Genomic DNA, 19,344 nt, shown 5'->3' on the forward strand with positions numbered 1-19,344 from the left:
TAAAACAGCATTATGGCATATTCTTCCTTAACCCTACCACTAATGCTAAGTCCGGATGGCAATGCACAAAATCCCTATCCTCAACACATACAATTAACTTCCAAGAAATTAAGAAAAATAGCAAAGATTTAAATAATTACAAAATTGGTCACACATCCTTAAATACACTATCTCTTCAGTAGGAGATCAGTTTATGTTAAATATGCAAATCTAAATTACCAAAAAAAAAAAAAACAATTTGGCGCTTCTACACTATTGGGATGAAATTTTGGAAATCGTAATACCGATTTTCACATGAAAACAATGATATTTACGTATTCCTCATATTTTTAAGATGATTATATCCAAAAATTGATAAGTTAGAAAATTATTTATTAAAGAAAATAAAAAAATACAATTTGATGAAAACAAGAGTTCAAAAGGGAGGTAATTTTCCATTTCGATTTAAACAAAATGGCAGCATTTTTTTCACCTGCTACCACGATTAAAGTTGTTTCTTTAATAATTCAGTAATATTCAGGTAATTTCGACTGCAAAATTTGGAAGCTACCATTGTAACTTATTAGAATTGACAAAAAAATCAGTAGAAACCATTGTTTTTTATCTGAAAACTCCATTTATCGACTAAAAAAATCCCGTTATGTATGTATGTATGTATGTATGTATGTATGTATGTATGTATGTATATATGTATGTATATGTATGTCAGGTCATGTCATATGCTACTGGTACCATGTAACCCAGTACTACCTGCTTCATGGTTGGGTCATCGGCGACTAAACTGGTTCCCCCACCAGACTTGTTTGGTGAGGAGGGCGGCTAGTCTCCCTGAAGGATTAAAAACAAGACCTTCCAAAGGGCGAATGAACTCTTTTCTGGGTCAACGGCCAACTAGCACTGTGTATATTTGTGTGTGTGTATATATGTATTGGGGTGGAGAGGGCTCCCGTAAGCCGTGGTGAAGGCAACCTTTCTAGGAGAAGCAAATCTCTGATTTAAAAAACCATAAAGCGGAAGACCAGTACCCGCATTAAGCTGGTCTGCAGTTTTATTTGTTGCTGGCTATCTTGCTCTTGCTTGTTGCTGGATCTCAACATTTGGAACCGAGAGAGAGACTTAGCTGTCGTACAAAGCTAAGACTCTGTAACATCATATTTGTATAGATACTCCCTCAGGCATTTGGGCTCATGGATTTTAAATGTCTGAGGGAGTGGCACTCGTCTGACAAGACGTTGCAATCATCATATGTATGTATATGTATGTATGTATGTGTGTGTATGTATGTATATATATGTATGTATGTCATGTCATATGCTACTGGTACCATGTAACCTAGTACTACCTGCCTCATGGTTGGGTCACCGGCGACTAAACTGGTTCCCCCACCAGACTTGTTTGGTAAGGAGGGTGGCTAGTCTCCCTGAAGGATTAAAAACAAGACGTTCCAAAGGGCGAATGAACCCTTTTTCGGGGTCAACGGCCAACTAGCATCATGTGTGTTTGTGTGTATGTATGTGTGTGTTTGGGTGGAGAGGGCTCCCGTAAGCTGTGATGAAGGCAACCTTTCTAGGAGAAGCAAATCTCTGATTTAAAAAACCATAAAGTGGGAGACCAGTACCCACATTAAGCTGGTCTGCAGTTTAACTTGTTGCTGGTTATCTTGCTCTAGCTTGTTTCTGGATCTCAACATTTTGAACCGAGAGAGAGAGACCTAGCTGTCGTACAAAGCTAAGACTCTGTAACATCATCTGTGTATAGATACTCCCTCAGGCATTTGTCTATTAAAATGGTCCTGTGGCGATGGAAGTCATTTTTGGGCTCATGGACTTTAAATCTTTGTGTATATATATGTATGTATGTGTATATAAATATGTATGTATGTGTATATATATGTATGTATGTATATGTATATATATATGTATATGTATTTATATGTATGTATGTGTATGTGTATGTATGTATATGTGTATGTATGTATGTGTATGTATGTATGTGTATGTATGTATGTGTATGTATGTATGTGTATGTGTGTGTATGTATGTATGTATGTGTATGTATGTATGTGTATGTATGTATGTATGTGTATGTATGTATGTGTATGTATATATGTATGTATGTGTATGTATATATGTATGTATGTGTATGTATATATGTATGTATGTGTATGTATATATGTATGTATATGTATGTATGTATGTATATGTATGCATATGTATGTATGTATATGTATATGTATATATATGTATGTGTATATATATATATGTATGTATATATATATATATATTTGTGTCAGGTCATGTCATATGCTACTGGTACCATGTAACCTAGTACTACCTGCCTCATGGTCGGGTCACCAGCGACTAAACTGGTTCCCCCACCAGACTTGTTTGGTGAGGAGGGAGGCTAGTCTCCCTGAAGGATTAAAAACAAAACCTTCCAAAGGGCGAATGAACTCTTTTTCTGGGTCAACGGCCAACTAGCACCGTGTATATTTGTGTGTGTGTATATGTTTATTGGGGTGGAGAGGGCTCCCGTAAGCCGTGGTGAAGGCAACCTTTCTAGGAGAAGCAAATCTCTGATTTAAAAAACCATAAAGCGGAAGACCAGTACCCGCATTAAGCTGGTCTGCAGTTTAATTTGTTGCTGGCTATCTTGCTCTTGCTTGTTGCTGGATCTCAGCATTTGGAACCGAGAGAGAGACTTAGCTGTTGTACAAAGCTAAGACTCTGTAACATCATATTTGTATAGATACTCCCTCAGGCATTTGGGCTCATGGATTTTAAATGTCTGAGGGAGTGGCACTCGTCTGACAAGACGTTGCAATCATCATGTATATCTTCTATATATATAAAAGCCAAACGTCTGTGTGTATGTATGTATGTTTGTTTGTAACGCTGAAACTTTTGAAAGACGGAACCAAACTTGACAAATTTGGTATCATATCGAAGCCCCATCACCCGGATGACAAATATCGAAATTTCACGTCAAACGGACCACTAGAAGTTGGTCAACTGATCAGTTATCTTCGAGGGGGGGCCCCAAAAAAACCTGTCATTATCTATATATATAAAAGACAAATGTTTGTTTGTAACGCTAAAACTGTAGATGAAAGATTCCTCTCCCCTAAGAATAAAACATATGTTCAATATCTGCTTTTGTTTTTTCATTGTTTATACGGTCCCGAGCAACGCCGGGTAGCCCTGCTAGTATATATATATATCTCAATTTATTTACAACAAAAAAAATTACAATAACAGTCCATGAACGTTTTAAACCAAGAGTTCCCAACTTTATTTTGCTTATGTCTCCTTGAGAGCTATTTTCATCATTTTATAAAGAAACTTATTCTTAAGCAATTAATGGAAATTCGTAGGCATTACAACATAAATCTACTAAGTATGAAGTATTGTTGAGTTATTTCCCTTTGTTTCTTGAGATATTTTTTAAAACGTCAGGTGAGACAGTCACTTCTCGTATACTCATCAAATTTTATTTTTTTTATTTTAAAATTAAGCTACTTGATCAAGTTATGTGATTTTGGGAATATGATATTTTCATTTTGTCACTGGTACATACATCATATAAATTTTTCTCTGTTTATTTTTTAACATAGTGGGAATTCTGGACAAGAACCCGATCTTTTATGCAAACACTCAATTGTAAACATGCACTAAACGTCATGTTTAATGAGTTGCAGAGTTTTTTTTTTTTATATCTATTAACAAGTCTGCAGTTTATCAAAGCAAAAGGCCACTCGAGGATAAGGGTTAATGAGTTTTTCAGGTGAACTGTGAGACAACATCGTGAAGATTGGTAGTGATAGTTGTAATAGGTCAGAATTTGATTATATAAGATGACTCAACATGGACGTGAAAAACGACTGTGTTTTAGTGGCTGGGAAAAACCCTTGTGGTAGATATTTACTTCCTTCTCACCGCTGAAACATGTTACATGAGGTCAGAAGGTGGGGACTATCAAGTAAGCACCCCTAAAGAGAAGCACTCTGGCCTAGCAAAAATTGCCTGTCAACATTCTTTATGATTATTCAGTTCATATCATTGTGATAGAAAATCAAACAACTCAGTTTTCTGATTATTTTTACAGATGCCACATGCATCAAAAGTCAACTTAAATGCGTATCTTCTATTTTGCTTGTTTTGTGGGTCCTTAACACCTTATTGATCCAACAAAGAAAGAGAATAATAAATATATATATTGAGTTGGGGAGTAAGTTTGTAGTGTTTTTATAATTTTTTTTTCTTTTTTTTTGTTTTTACAACAGCTTTTTGCTTTTCAACAAAATGAATAATATTCATTTGATATTCTTTCCTACCATACAAAACTGTGCTTTTTAGTTAATTTAATTTTTTTATCATTTTTTGGGTTTAGAAATGGAATTTCCTGGAGATAAAAAGCAACATTTTTGATACTTGCTCTTCTTTGCTTTTCATCAAAGGAAAAAAATCGGCTGAAGCAGCCCAGGACATTACAAGAAAAAGTAGTATAAGTGAGTCTACTAGTGAGCACGGAAATGGTTTGCAAAGTTCTAAAATGGCAACTTTGATGCTGACAACATGCCCCACACTTGACGGAGAGCATCTCAAAGCACTTTTGAAGGAGGACAGTCACCAAAGAAGTCATGAATTGATTGAAAAAAAAAAAAAAAATGAACTGCAATTACCAAACTATTCTGAATCGTCTTTATTCAATTAGATTTATGTTTAAATAAAATATTTGATAAAAACTGTACATACTTATACCTCAACCCAGCAATTAAACAATAACACAAAAAATCCTCATAAAGCGAATTGTATTTACAGCCTTAAGAAGTCCAACTAGAATAAAGAGTTTTTTAGCGTTCAAGAAAATAGACGAATGTTCAGATTTTAGTCATTGCAGTCAAATTAAAGAGAAATTTCATTGTTGATCAGATTTAGAAAAACAGGTTTTTGCATTTAGCCTACCAAAATTAAATGTCGTTTGATTGGTCACCGAAAATCGACTTGGCCAATCAAATAGGGCTTTTTCAGAATAGGAAGGGTGTTGTGATGGATAAGAAGAGAATTATTTTAGGAAAGAAGGGGAGGTAAACCTTTCTTGCATACTTTGCCAACAACAAATGAAGTCGTAAAAGTATTTATTAATCTGATTAAAGTTGTGTCAGAATATATCTGGTTATTACGGTTTATTTCCAATATAAGAGTTTGTAACATATTTCTATTGTATAGAAGCCTGGCACAAATGAAAACCCCACAATATCATTATACCATCTTTAGACAGAACAGATACTACACTTGGATTGTAACTAGAAGACCAAGAAAGTATATTTTAGTTTCACATACGACCCAAAAGCAACATCATTTTTTTTTTTTATGAAATTTTTTTTGCATTGCATCTTCGGTGATCAGGAGATCCTATTTATTAAAAAAGAGGATAGAATGTGATAACATACTACGAATAATCGATTAGCATATCTATATACTAATTTAATGTTTGTAGTATGTGATTATCTTTTATCCTTTTTTTTAATAAATAGGATGTCCTGATCAAAAAGTCATAATCTGGAAACTATGACACATGTACATACATACATACATATGTTTTGAGAAAAATAGAAAAACCGAATGAAATTATTAAAAATAAATCAACGTTTCGTCCCTATTTCAGAGGACATCTTCAGGATATTGAAGTAAAAATGCGAGAAAAGAAAAAGTCATAGACCATACGAAAAAGAGAACAGTTTTTGAATCCTACCCATGTCGGAAAGGATAAACATGTGTGCGTATATACATATGTATGTTAAAGGTACTACGGTAATAATAAATAGATTCTACAGAATATTTTATTTGTTGGGAATGTATAATAGGTAGATTACCTTAATGTTTCAGGCATTGTTATGGCCAAATTAGACATTATGCCTCATTAGTTATATTGGCTCATATCTAGCACAAGTTCAATGTGAATAGCTCTCACATTAATATGTGAAAATCAATACATTTCATGAGACTTTCCATCTGTTTGTACCCAGATGTGACCGATGTAATCGATACCAGTGTATTGGAATAAATTTGTTATCCTAACTTTGTGCTTGGGTAAATTTGTCAACTTAGGATATTGGAAGATTAGGCTATTGAATTTTCTACAAGTGTGCACTTAGAGATCACAGTCTTCACAAAAAACAAAAAAAAATATTTTTGTCCTCACCAGACTTGTGTCTGATCAAAAGAAAAGCTTTCCTTACATCCCCTAACAAGCTGAAATTTTGCATGTGCAATGATTTATATCTCTATGGGCTATGTGGCAACTTACAGTATTGAACTTATTGTGGTTTCTCATTTACATGTTTGAAATGATTTGGAAGTAAAATGAAGCCTATTAAGTGTCGTACAGTGATCTGGTTTTTGTATTTGAAAGGATGCACATCATAAATGAGACTTTTGATAAAATGAAAGAAACGTATTATAGAAATAATTCCTATGTATAGTACGACAAATACCGGAATCAAGTTACTTATTGAACGTCCCTAGTAACCACTTCAAGTTTTCAGCGAACGGTTATAAACAGGTTTGATTTTAGTAGTTACCTGTTGATCTAAGTTAAAAACCAGCCTATGGGGTATCCAAATGTACTTACGGAAACTTTGTGGGGGTGACTTCAATTCTTTCAGTGATCCTTTCCAACTCTTGCTGATGAAAAATATCAGTATAGGTCTTGCTCAAGTTCTTTTTATCCAAAGAATGCATTGTTCTGCCAAGCATTTTAAGAGCAACTTGATAGCTGGAAGGTACAGAATCGATTTTATTCTTATGCCAAGGTAGGTCCACCAAATAAGAATTGCCCTTCAATTCAATAGATTCCTCAAAGCTCTCAATTCTATTTCTATCAAAGTCACCAATTAGTTTTTCATCAAGGAAGCAGTGGTTGAGTCTACAAAAAATACTTTTTCCAAATTTCTTCTCATGTTGGAAGTTTCAAATGCATCTGCAAATGGATCTGGTTAGGACAACTTGGGTTCTAATATAGAATTTTACTGTCACTCAAGTAAATAGATGGATTCAGAAATAACAGTGTGATAATTTATGCAGATTTTGGAACTTTCAGGTCCCACAAAATTGATTTGATGACGATATAAAAAAAGTGCTGCACATTTCCAAATGGGGCAATCTCTTGAGACAAATCTCAGGTATGTCCATTCATGCATACAATAATTTCAGAGTCTTTCATGAATTGAAATATATCAACCCCTACAATACCCTGATAATGTCACCTTGTTTTGCATATGAAAATATGGAGCACATATTTTTTTTATTTTCCTCTTATTTTCAATTTTTTTCAGTGGATTATTATAAAATGGACACTAGTCTACCAGATTATGAAAATTTTTTTTAAAAGTCAATATCTAAATATTTGTAGGGGTGCTCAGTTTCTAATGCAACGTTCTAGTAAATCGATCACCCATTTAAGAACCATTCAACGTTTTTAGGCCAAATTTCGTGGATTTAGCCTTTTTTTTTTTAAACAGTTTAGTCTTTTTTTTTTAAATTTCGCTTTTCAAAATAATAACCCCCAAAAGCCAAACTGCTTAAAAAAAAAGGCTAAATTCTCGAAATTGGGCCTAAAAATGTTGAGTGGTTATAAAATGGGTGATCGATTTACTAGAACATTGTGTTATGAATTGAGGACCCCTACAAATATTTAAATATTGACTTAAGAATTTTTTTTTGGTAATCTAAGAGACCATTCGATGATAATCTGGTGACAAAAAAATGAAAAAAAATACGAAAATAAAAAAATACAGAGGTGGGTGCTGCTTCCATATGTGTGCCACCTTCATTTCAATTTATTTAGTTTTTTTTTTTTTTTTTTTTTTTTTTTACAAGCTAGTCACCACTTATCAAAGCCCGGAAGCCACTCGGGAATAAGGGTTATTGCATGTACAGTACGTTAGTATTGGAGAGTTGATAAAGTGTCTTACTTAAGGGGGCGGTTCATCAGGAATTTGTTTATGTTGGACTTGAAGATATGCAGGTTGTAGTCAGGTGGGAAACAGGCAAACGAAACAGAGTTCCACAGGCGTGCACTTCTAAGAAAGAAGCTTTGTTCATGGAATCTACGTTTTGGTTTTAGCACAGATAAAGAGTGGAGAAAATTTTTGACAGTGGTTTCAGCTAGACAGGTGTTTATCATGAAAGATTGGCGAGGGGGAGGACCAGAGATTGGAGCTCAGACGAGCACTTGCTATGGAAGTAATGATAAAACAAAGACAGGCTCACAACGTCTCTCCTGTGGGAGAGAGGTTGTAGGGAAGAGAAAAGGGAATCCCCCACAAAGCCAGTGAAGGCGTGGGATTTTGCTGATTGTCAGGTTAATCGGGGGTATTTACATTGAGGGAGGGCATTGGTACTATGAGTCTGTTGGAGTATATTTCATTAAAGTATTTGTAAAACAAGCAATGTGTTGCAACATTATGGCAATGGGACAGGAATTGGAGTTTGTTTAACAGTGTGGGACCTATTAGATTGGGAAACTTTTTGACCCTGTCCAATAGAGAGAGAGAGAGACTAGTGGTTGATGCACCAGCCCACATGTGGCAACAATATTCCATGCATCGGCAAATGGTGGTTTTGTTGTGGTATAAGATACTGTCACGTGTGAGTATATAAAACTCAACTTCTTTGCAGCAGCCTTAGCAATGTCTTCTATGATATTGATACTGTCAGATGTGAGTATTTTCTAGCACAGTCAAGAGAACCCATTTTCTTTGCAGCAGCCTTGGCAATGTCTTCTATGTACTTGTTCCCATTCATGTTACAAGTGAATGTTCGGCTGAGGTGTTTGAATGATAAACTCTCAGAGTGTTTTTATTCACGGCAATCGGTGGCTGAAAAAGTTCTTTGTAATTGTTGAAGGAAAGGAGTTTTGTCCTCGTAGCATTAAGTGTTACCATCCTTTTGTATCTCCATCTTGCTACAGACTGAGGATCATTTTCTTAGGTTTTAAACATTGCCTTCATTATTTGTACATTCGTTTTCCCCCACATGTCTGGTATTGAGTGTGATGTCATCAGCAAATATACCCATCTCTGACACAATTTCATCAAGGAAGTTGTTTATGAATATCAGGAACAATAAAGGTGCAAGGACCGACCCGCATTAATATCATGTTGTTTGGATGTATAGCCATCGAGATACACTAGATTTTTCTCTTGTCTAAAAAGAATGTAATTATTTTAAGTATTCGTCCAATAATACCACATGATTTAATTTACATAAAACCTTCATGCCAGACTTTGTCAAATGCTTTAAATATATCAAGGGCTACTACTTGATATTTCCCTGCCTTGTCCAGGGCATGGTAAATACATTCAAAGATAACCATTAAGATAACTGCAGAAGAACAAGCTTGCCTAAATCCATATTGTGAGTTAGAAAGAAGTTTAGCATTTATGAGATAGTGAACTAGTACATTTTTTTTTTACTCACCTCCACCCCCAAACAAGACATATTGTCACTTGGACGTAAGGGGCTACTAATTGGGACGAGGCCTAAGAAAGATTAAGATGTTGGTTTATATTGCATTTGAACTTCTTCATATCAGTACAGTTTTGAAAGCAGGTAGCAGGAAGGGAATTCCAAAGTCTAACCTTTCTAACGAAGCTATTAGAGTAGAAAACTTTCTGACATTTAGGGACCTCAACAGTGAAGGGGTGTGATTTTGTTGCTAAGTGGGTTTGTCGGGGATATGTATGCCGAGGAGGCACAAGTGCAATGAGCACATTCCATTAAAATACTTGTAAAACAGGCACAAAGATGCAACATTGCAGTGATGGGACAGGGGTTGGAGCCTAGTTGACAAATTGGGACCTATTAAATTGGAGACCCTTTTTTGGATCCTATCCAAGAGGGAGAGACTAGTGGTAGATGCACCAGCCCAGATGTGGCAACAATATTCCATGCATGGGCAAATGGTGGCCTTGTAGAGGTACAGGATACTCTCATGTGTGAGCAGTTTTCTAGCACGATAGAGGGAGCCTACCTTCCTTGCAGCAGCTTTCACAATATCCTCAATTTATTTGTTGATTAACTTGTCAAAGATTTTAGTGAAAATCAGTAGGAAACTAATAGGGTGATAATTGAATGGTTTGAATACTGGTACTACATAGGCAATTTTTCCACTATCAGGGAAGTAAGATTCAGTAAGGCATTTAGTATAGTGTTTTGAAAGTACAAGGGTTAGCTCAACAAAGCATTTCTTTATTACTATAGCAGCCTTGAAGGTGTTTAGGTTTTTATGATAACATGAATATGTGAAGGGGTGATTTTCAGATCATCGAATCTGGCTTGTCTCTATAAAGTGAAATTTGGGAGGGAGTAGTTTGTGGAATCTAAGGTGGAGTTAGAGGCGAATGTTTGAGCAAGGCACAAAAGCCTTTTCAGTTGTCAAGCAGATATCATGATTGTTGAATAGTATGGGAATTGTTAATTGTTCATTATTAACAACAGTATTAAATGGAAGCCGTTCAAAAAGTAATGTCTCCAATTTTTTATTCCACCCAAATGGACCAGAGAGAATTGTAAATTGCATTATTATGATGACTGAATTAATGCATTTATGACCTGAAAGTTTCATCTCTCTGTGGCAAATATTGACAGTGTGAAACTCTAAGAAAGCAACCTCTGTCATGGACATGCGTCAGAAGCAGATATGCATCATTGAATTTCTGGCAAAAAAAAGCTCATTTCAATGGTACCACTATTCCCGTATCTGTAGCTATTCAATTTTTGGAGTTTAAAAAAAATAGAAAGCTTTACTTTTGGAACCACCTTCATAATTTTCCAAGAAATCTTGAGTTCCTAATTTTTGCAACAAAGTGCATTTTCTGGTCATTTTCTTATATCTTTTCTTGGTTACAGCTTTTTCACTCTTACAATGATTTCTAGTTTCTACAAATCTTTACCTACTTGTATCCAATTTAAGGCGACTCTATTGGCAGAATGCTTTCCAGTTTTGTATGATGGTAGCTGAACAGGTTGACGTGAACCATAAAAGAAGGTGGGGTTTGCTATAGAATTTCAATGCCTGCTTTGACTCAGTCAGTTCCTTCACCTATGCATTGTTTAGCAGAGAGAGAGAGAGAGAGAGAGAGAGAGAGAGAGAGAGAGAGAGAGAGAGAGAGAGAGGCATCTTTAATGTTGTCGCCAATGGATTTCTAATCAACATTTTTAATGTATCAATCATTTAGCTTGGAGTCTAAAGTTTAGGGTGATATCTACCAATATAATAAACTGATCAGCATTCTCGTGTGGGCTATGGGAATTCGTCACACAAGCCGCAGATCAACAAGAAGTGAGGCTTGCTGATTCTCCTGATCTGGGAGATGAGTCGATACAGGGAATGCAACATAAAGCAACTATACAGGGTGTTGTCAGCTGCATCTGTGCAGCTAAAAGAAAAAAAAAAAAAAACAAAACAAGCTAATTAGTGTGGTGGACAGTAAAATCACCAAATATGTATATTTGAGTGTTAGTATCTAAAGAGAGTGCTACAGCTATACTGTTAGAAACTTGGTCAAGCAGGATATAGTTCTGAGTCAAAGGAGAAAGATAAAGGAAATCTGCGTAACTAATTCTGTTTTGCACGGCTAGTATAAAGCATACGAAGGTCTGATCGTCTGATTCTAAATTTTATTCCCTAGTTAAAGAATGGGGTTACGAATATAGATTCCAAGTTTGTGCATATTTTCTATTTATATGTCAGAGTGGGAGATATCTCATTAAATTCTAGGATATTCAGGATTTTACTAGGACAAATGATTCCACTTCATCTAGGTTAGTTCTAAGCTCTCATATATTTCTTAAAACGAACCTCAAGGGAAGTGAATTGGTTGCGTTTATGTGGGTCTGATTTTGCCTTTTGTTTGGAATGTGATTTTTATATAATTGTTTGCAGTTTTAACATAGTTAGGCAAATGTAGGGGTTGCTTGATGCCACTATGCTCACACAAGTAGACGATTAGCCGAATCTTCATCTATGAAGTTGTAGCCTCAGAAAAGGTCACTGGAAATAAATGCAGGGTCCCTTTCCATATGTGATAAGGTACTACAGCTATCCTGATATTATACAACCAATGATAGAACACTCGGTATATATTGCTATAAGAAGACTTTTGACGACCAACCAAGTCTTTTATTCCTTTCTTTACTGTTTAAACCTTCGACAACCTACACTCAACAGTGTAAATCACTTAAATAAATATTGTTTGTTGTTTATGGAAGAACTTTGTTTCTCTTTTATTTGGCGATCTTTTATTACAAAATGTTATAGAAGTTGATCTTAGAGTCCATATGGTGATTAAATTGTGTGTGTGTGTCTTTTTTTTAGGGGGAGGGCTTAATGCTGAAAAGTTAGTAATAAAAATAAAATAATCACTTTTCATCATTTAACCAATTAGTTATTACTAGCAGGTCCATGGAAATTCCACGAAATAAGAAATATATTTAATCAACAAATATATTTTTATAAAGCTGCTATTGTTCTGGATAGCTAAAAAAATTTAGTTTTTTGGACAAAACAATAACACACATGAAAATAGTGTCCATTGCATTTTATATATAGAACTGGCACAAATGATATAAATTAATAAATACTAATAAATACTCAGAAAGTAATATTGTGCTACATAGTTCAATACAAATAATAAAATCACATTGTAAGAGACAATCTTTAATTTGCTCCTTCAGTCCTGCACTCCTTGGCAGACAATGTTCTTCTTTTGTTGCCCTGTTTATTTCAAATGTTCCCTTTTTTACATAACGTTTCATGGACTACTTTCTTTGGTAAAGAACCGCTGCATGTTGACATTACTACGAGTTCCTTTCTCAAACACTTACAACAATGATCATATATTATTATGATGATATTCGAAAATGAGGCTACATCAAAAGGAAGTCACTCTCATATTTTTGTTCAGGTCTGTCGAATTGGCTTTTCATAGCTAAATTTCGTGAATTTGGCCTTTTTTGAAGCAGTTCGACCTTCAAAAATTGTAGTTCTACTTTTTTCAAAGCATAGCATACGGGCTAACTAAGGAAAAAACAAGCAGAATATTATATAGATTGATAAAAGATTATTTTATAAAAAAAAACTAAAAAAGAAAACGTTTAAAAAAAGATAAAAACATTTTAGAGAAACATTTAAAAAGTAATTATTAACGACAAATATATATATATAAAACTAGCTCCCTTAATTCTACCACTAACCCTAAGTTCGGGTGGCAACAGACTTCCTCTAAAAAAATTTCCTTAATCTTACCACTAGCCTTAGTTCAGAGCTCCCCTCTTCTCCCAACCATACCATTAACGAAAATCCAGCCCCCCCCTCCTAAGATAGATCATAGTTACATTTAAGATTTAATTAAAACGGTTAGATCTTCAAACGCTATATGGTCAGAAAGTGTGATCATTTTATGTTGAATTTATATGTGAAACTCTCAATAATTTTTATAGTTTTTGTCTTTTTGTTTTTTCTCAACACACACACGCGCGTGCGCGCACACACACACACACACACACACACACACACACACACACACACACACACACACACACACACACACACACACACACACACACAGAAAAATGAAAGGAAAAAGACTCCTGAGCAACGCCAGGTGAATACATTTAGTTGGTTCGCATACAGTACAATTAATAGCCGAGAAATCGAAAACAAACAAAGTATACAATAAATTCTTTTTACCAAAATGCAAGAAAATTTAATTTTTATCAACCTGCATAGTTTTCATGTCCTGTAACTGATTGAAAGTTTTATTGTTTTTTTTTTTCTTTCAATATAAGACTTTGTTGATATCTTCTATTCGGAAACACTGAAAATCCAATATGACAAACCTATGTGTATATTTATTAATGTTTCATTATTTAATAAAACCATCCTTCAAGGCATTACCTTCTTTTTTTTGGAAAAAGAGTAGTGTAGTATGTTTTTTTTTTTTTTTTTTTTTTACACAAGAATCACCACTTATCAAGGCCCGGAGGCCACTCGAGGATAAGGGTTAATGGGTATACATTAGTCAATGTGATTATCGCGTAGTAAACATATGTAGTGCCGTAGTGGGAGTTTTGTAAATTGGATTACTTAGGGAGACGGGTCATTAAGAACTTGCTTACATTGGACTTGAAGACAATCAGATTGTAGTCAGCTGGAAAGCAGGTAATCGGAAGAGAGTTTCACAGGCATGCAATTTTTTACAAGGGAGTCACCACTTATTAAGGCCCGAAGGCCACTCGAGGACAAGGGGCGAATGAATGTAAGGTGATAGTGTAGTAATCGTTAATGGTGTAAGTTTGGAACAATTTGATTATTTAAGGTGGAAGGTTCAACAAAAACTTGTTTACATTAGACTTGAAGGCTACCATACTGTTGTCGGCCAGGAAGCAGGCCAATGGAACAGTGTTCCAGAGGCGGGCAATTCTATCATAATACCATCTGCCCAAGTATTACCTTCTCTTTTTTTTTGGGGGGGGAGAGGGGTATTGGAGTAACTATTCTGTTATCATAAAATCATCTTTCCAAGAATGAACACCTCCTCTTTGGAGGAGGGGTTAGGTGTGATATTTATTCTATTAACATGAGACTGTCTTCTCATGCATTACCTCCCCTCATTTGAGGGATTAGTGTAGTATGTTTTATTGTCCTGATACCAGGCATTATCTTCTCTTTATTTTGTTTTGACGGGAAAGGGTGTGTAGTATCTGTTCTCATGTCATGAGATCATTCTCAACTGCATTAACCCCTCCTTTAGCGGGGGGGGGAGGGGGGGCTAATGTACTATCATGCCATTCTCCGAAACATTACCTTATTGAGGAGGGAGTAGTAGCATATGTTGGTTCATCAAACGAGTATATATTATATACATATATCGCGAAGCGTTTGTAAATAGATACTTTGCACCGATAAAAACTAGAAAAAAACATATTTATCATTTCTTTTCAAGTTTAATTGAATTCAACATAATAAAAACAACCCTATTTACTTATTTCACGACGAAAGCAAAGTTAGACACAAGGTCGTTTTTATATGGTAGAGGTGGTGGTTCTCTCCCCCAAAAGAATACTACTCTAGATGGAACCAAAATAAAACTTACACCAGTCAAGAAGGATTTCTCTTCCTTCGACTGCGGACAGAACAGATATTACAATTTGATCATAACCCGACGGGCAAAAAAAAAAAAAAAAAAAAAAAATAGGGACATTAAAATAAATTTAAATAACATTAATTTCAAATTCATTTTATTTTAGTTTGACGTTTGTTTTTGTTTTTTGTATTATTATTATTATCATTATTGTTTTTGTTGTTTTTGTTTTAGATTACATAACTAAGATTTGTTAAAAAGCAAAGAACGAAAGAACTTACCTAAAAGACCCCAGAAGTTGAATAATGAATATTTAAATGACAAATAAATAAATAAAACATAAAAAACAACTTGAACGATATTTTAGGGAGATGATGGAGTAACTTGCCCCCCTTCTTTTTTTTTTTTTTTTTTTTTTTTGCATCTAAGAGGCGTGCTTGATGATCATGTGACCTTCTGACCTACATTTGGCATACAGATTGTCACAAGTCACAAAAAGTTACAAAATAGGCCTTTAAAAATAAATAAATAAATAAATAAATAAAAATGTTTGCTGCTGAATTTAAAATAGCCATTGCGCTTCTTTTCTGAGAATGGGGTATCCAGAAAAGGGACTACCCCCCCCCCGACATCTTACAGCATACAGTGTGCACTTCCTTGGCTTTCAGGCTAGGATCAAAGTGTAGTACCTACAATGAAATTATTTTAATAAAAACGATTTACTTATGTTCATATTTATTTTTAAAAAAATCCATTTGAGAATATCGAATAGGACAACCCTTTAGTGAATGTAGTATTATGATAATTGAAGATTCTGGCTAGGAAAATGATAAGGTACAGTGACAAGGATGACCATATACCCCCCCCCATTCATAACACTTTTTAATGACCTAGTGCGTAATTTATTTGTGTAGTTCTCATAAAAAAAGGGTTTTCTGTAGTACTTGCCTCCGTACAAGTTCAGAGTTAAGACACAATATCGATTTTTAATGTGGAGAAAATTCAGTTCCTCCAAGAGAGGTATTCTGGATTGGGGCAAAAATTAAAATTACTTCGGTTTTGAAGGATCTCCTTCATTGACAGAGGACAAAAAGATGAAGAGTAGTATCAGAACAGATGCCACACTTTGCTCCTAGCCAAAGGGCTGTCTTTAATTGGTAAAAAATAAATCCTTCTAAACTGAGGCAAGTTTTATTTTTATCCTAACTCAGAAGGCCCTGTTTTGAAGAGCTGGATTTTCCCCACATTAAAAACCGATCTTGTGTCTAACTCTGCTCTCGTGGAGAGGCAAGCAAATAGATACTAGGAAAAAAAAAAAAAATGACCCGTTAGATCACTCAATGAGCTCAAATTAAATTGTTTGAATCAGGGAAAAAGTTAGTTTGCAAAGCAAGTTAGAAAATAAAATAAAAATACAAAAAATCCCGCTTACCCCTTCTCTCTCTCACCAAATAGTAGTGCTGCCTGTTGATATTTCCTTTTTTTTTAATAATGGACTATTCCAATCATTTTATTATTTCCTTTCTTTATATTACCTCTGACTCTTCATAGATAGAGAGCGGGGAGGAGAGAGAGAGAGAGAGAGAGAGAGAGAGAGAGAGAGAGAGAGAGAGAGAAAAGAGAGTAATTTAGTCGGAAATCAGAGAGTGATAAGTGTAGTATAAAATATAAGTGGGGACGTCAAACAACATTAAGTGAGAGAGGGTAAAAGTGATAGACAGAAATCTAGTAAGCAATTGCTCACTTAGTAAGTTAATTGTAAATTACGGCCAATTAGAATAACTAAAATGGAATTTTTTTCAAACATAACTTCATCCCAAAACCAAGGAATATTTTAGCATGTATTTTATGTTGTTAAAATCCTTAGGGAAACACACGTTGGTTAACATAGTTTTAGTATAATTGTAATAGAGCGCAGCAACAGGCAGCATATGCAAATAACTGAGCTATGTGCAAGGTGACATGATGGTGAGGAAACTGCTCCACATATGCAACACATAAAAAATGTTATACAAATGCTCCATGTATGTGTAACGCTGTCACTTGGACAGAACCCTGGTGCCTCACCGGTGTAGCTAGTTCCGAGAGATTCAACCCTTAGGCCAAGTGGGCCATCTACTAATTGCTATAATACCTACGGGCACTGATTACATTAGATGCATCCACTAGTAGATATCAGGTGGGTGTATATGTGCATGGTTGGTTGCTTGATAGAATGGAAATACTGGCCAGGTGAAAATGACAAATAAGTATTTCGGTTACAGATTTCCAAATTGTTTATTAAAGATTTATTATGTGAATTACATAAAAACTGCTACATGTACTTTTAATTAGACAACACAGCCTAGTATGCAATTGATTATGTGCCTGCATGGAAGTCAATTTCCAAACAAACCGCTCTTGAATCAGCATAAAGAAATTCATGACAACTGGAAACAATACTGACGTAAGCAGAAAGCTTTCCTACATGCAGCACCTGGTATTTCCAATTTGTCACCCATTTTTAGTACTGACCAGGCTCAAGGTTATTTAACTGCAGGCGATTTAATGGAAACTGGTGTATCAACATGATTATGCCTCATGTAATTAACTTTGTTTAATGTGAGAATTTAAAACTTTTCATTATTTTTGGTCTATTCAAGAAAATCATTCAGTTATTGGATGCTGGATGCCATCTTGGAAGTTTATAGCAAACTGTCCGTACTGTGGACATCATAACTTGGCTTTTGGGTGAAAAACTTCTCGAAAGATATATTTCAATCCTGGTTGATTTTTTATGCCAGAAACATATCCTTACGCATCCTCTGCTGTTCATGTGAAGAGTACTTTGGCAAAGATTACTTAGAACGTTCAAAGATAGTTCGAATTCTAATTCACAACTAATCTTTATTTTTCATTGTCCTAACAAGTTATCATTAAAAATTGATCTATAGTCATATAGATAGACTTTGTTATTCTGCCTTTCGGTTCTTGTCCAGAATCCCCCTATATTTAAAAACAAAAATAAAGAAAGATCTGTATGATGTACGTATCTTTGATGAAACGAAAACATATTCCAAAATGCATGTAAATTGATCAAGTAGTTTTATTTTTTATTTATTACGGACTATCATTCTCATCTTTTTTTTTTCTTTTAGTTGTTGTTTCATGACGTTTCGGCCAACTATTCCTCTGGCCTTCATCAGGTGGTTAACCGTGACGGGATAGGAACTCCGAATCTCTTAACTGCATCCTTAGCAATTACTGGCCTCCGTAGTTGTTGCATTCAAGGCTCATTGCTCAGTGGATAGAGACATTGAATCTCTACGGTTCCAGGTGGACATTGTCTGAAGATAGTGGTTTCAATCCTACCCAAAGCTGGCCAGAGGCTTAGTTGGCCAAAACGTGGTGAGACGACAACAACTATGGAAGGCAGTAATTGCTGAGGATGCAGTTAGGAAATTAACTAGGAGATTAATTAGGAGATTTAGAGTTCCTATCCCGTCACGGTTACCACCTGACGAAGGCCAGAGGAATAGTTGGCCGAAATGTCATGAAACAAAAAAAATATGAAATAAATAAATAAATAATACTCATCTCAATAATGAATTCTAATTAATTAAATAATATATAGTTTTATTTTCTAATAAGAGAATCAAATGGGAATTTGTAAGCGTTACAACAAAAAATCTCCAATTTGAATTATTGTTGAGTTCTCTCCCTTTATTTCTTTAGACTGTTTTCAAAATGGCGATAAGAGACAGTCGCTCCTCGATTACTCGTAAACTTTGATCTTATTTCAAAATAAAACTATTTGATCAAATTACGTGATTTTTGTAATATATTTTCTTTCTTTTTTATACTAATGTGTCATCACTTACTAAGGCAAAAAGCCATGCAAGGAGAAGAATTAAGGTTGTTAATCGGATGATAGCCAATACTATGAGAGTATTGGAATCGGTGGATGGAAAGAGCAGAATTTGATTACTTAAGAGGACAGCTTGACAATTATTTGTTGATATTGACCTTAAGACGACCATATTGTAATGAGCAGAGAAGCAGATATTCTCTTTTCATCTGGAGTATTCGCAAATTTTACGTATTTTGTCATTTTGTTTATATTTCAGCTGGTGCTATCTCTTAGTTTTGCTTTTATTACTGTTTAAAATTCACATATTTTCATTTTAAAAATTATTCTATTAGGCCCTCAGCCTAAA

The 19,344-nt window shown here is 34.9% G+C and overlaps 1 protein-coding gene across 1 annotated transcript in view; it reads right to left on the reverse strand.

The window, feature by feature from the left end:
* Positions 1–15,606, reverse strand: part of LOC145292883 (synaptobrevin-B-like) — a 48,202-nt gene extending 32,596 nt beyond the window's left edge. Inside the window, exon 1 of the mRNA XM_080139008.1 lies at positions 15,430–15,606. The gene's annotated coding sequence lies outside the window, so the exon portion shown is untranslated. The remainder of the gene's footprint in view (positions 1–15,429) is intronic.
* Positions 15,607–19,344: the final 3,738 nt, after the last annotated feature.

The sequence above is a fragment of the Euprymna scolopes genome, chromosome 14 (genome assembly GCF_053919585.1).
Source record: "Euprymna scolopes isolate OS-2025 chromosome 14, ASM5391958v1, whole genome shotgun sequence".
NCBI lineage: Eukaryota > Metazoa > Mollusca > Cephalopoda > Sepiida > Sepiolidae > Euprymna > Euprymna scolopes.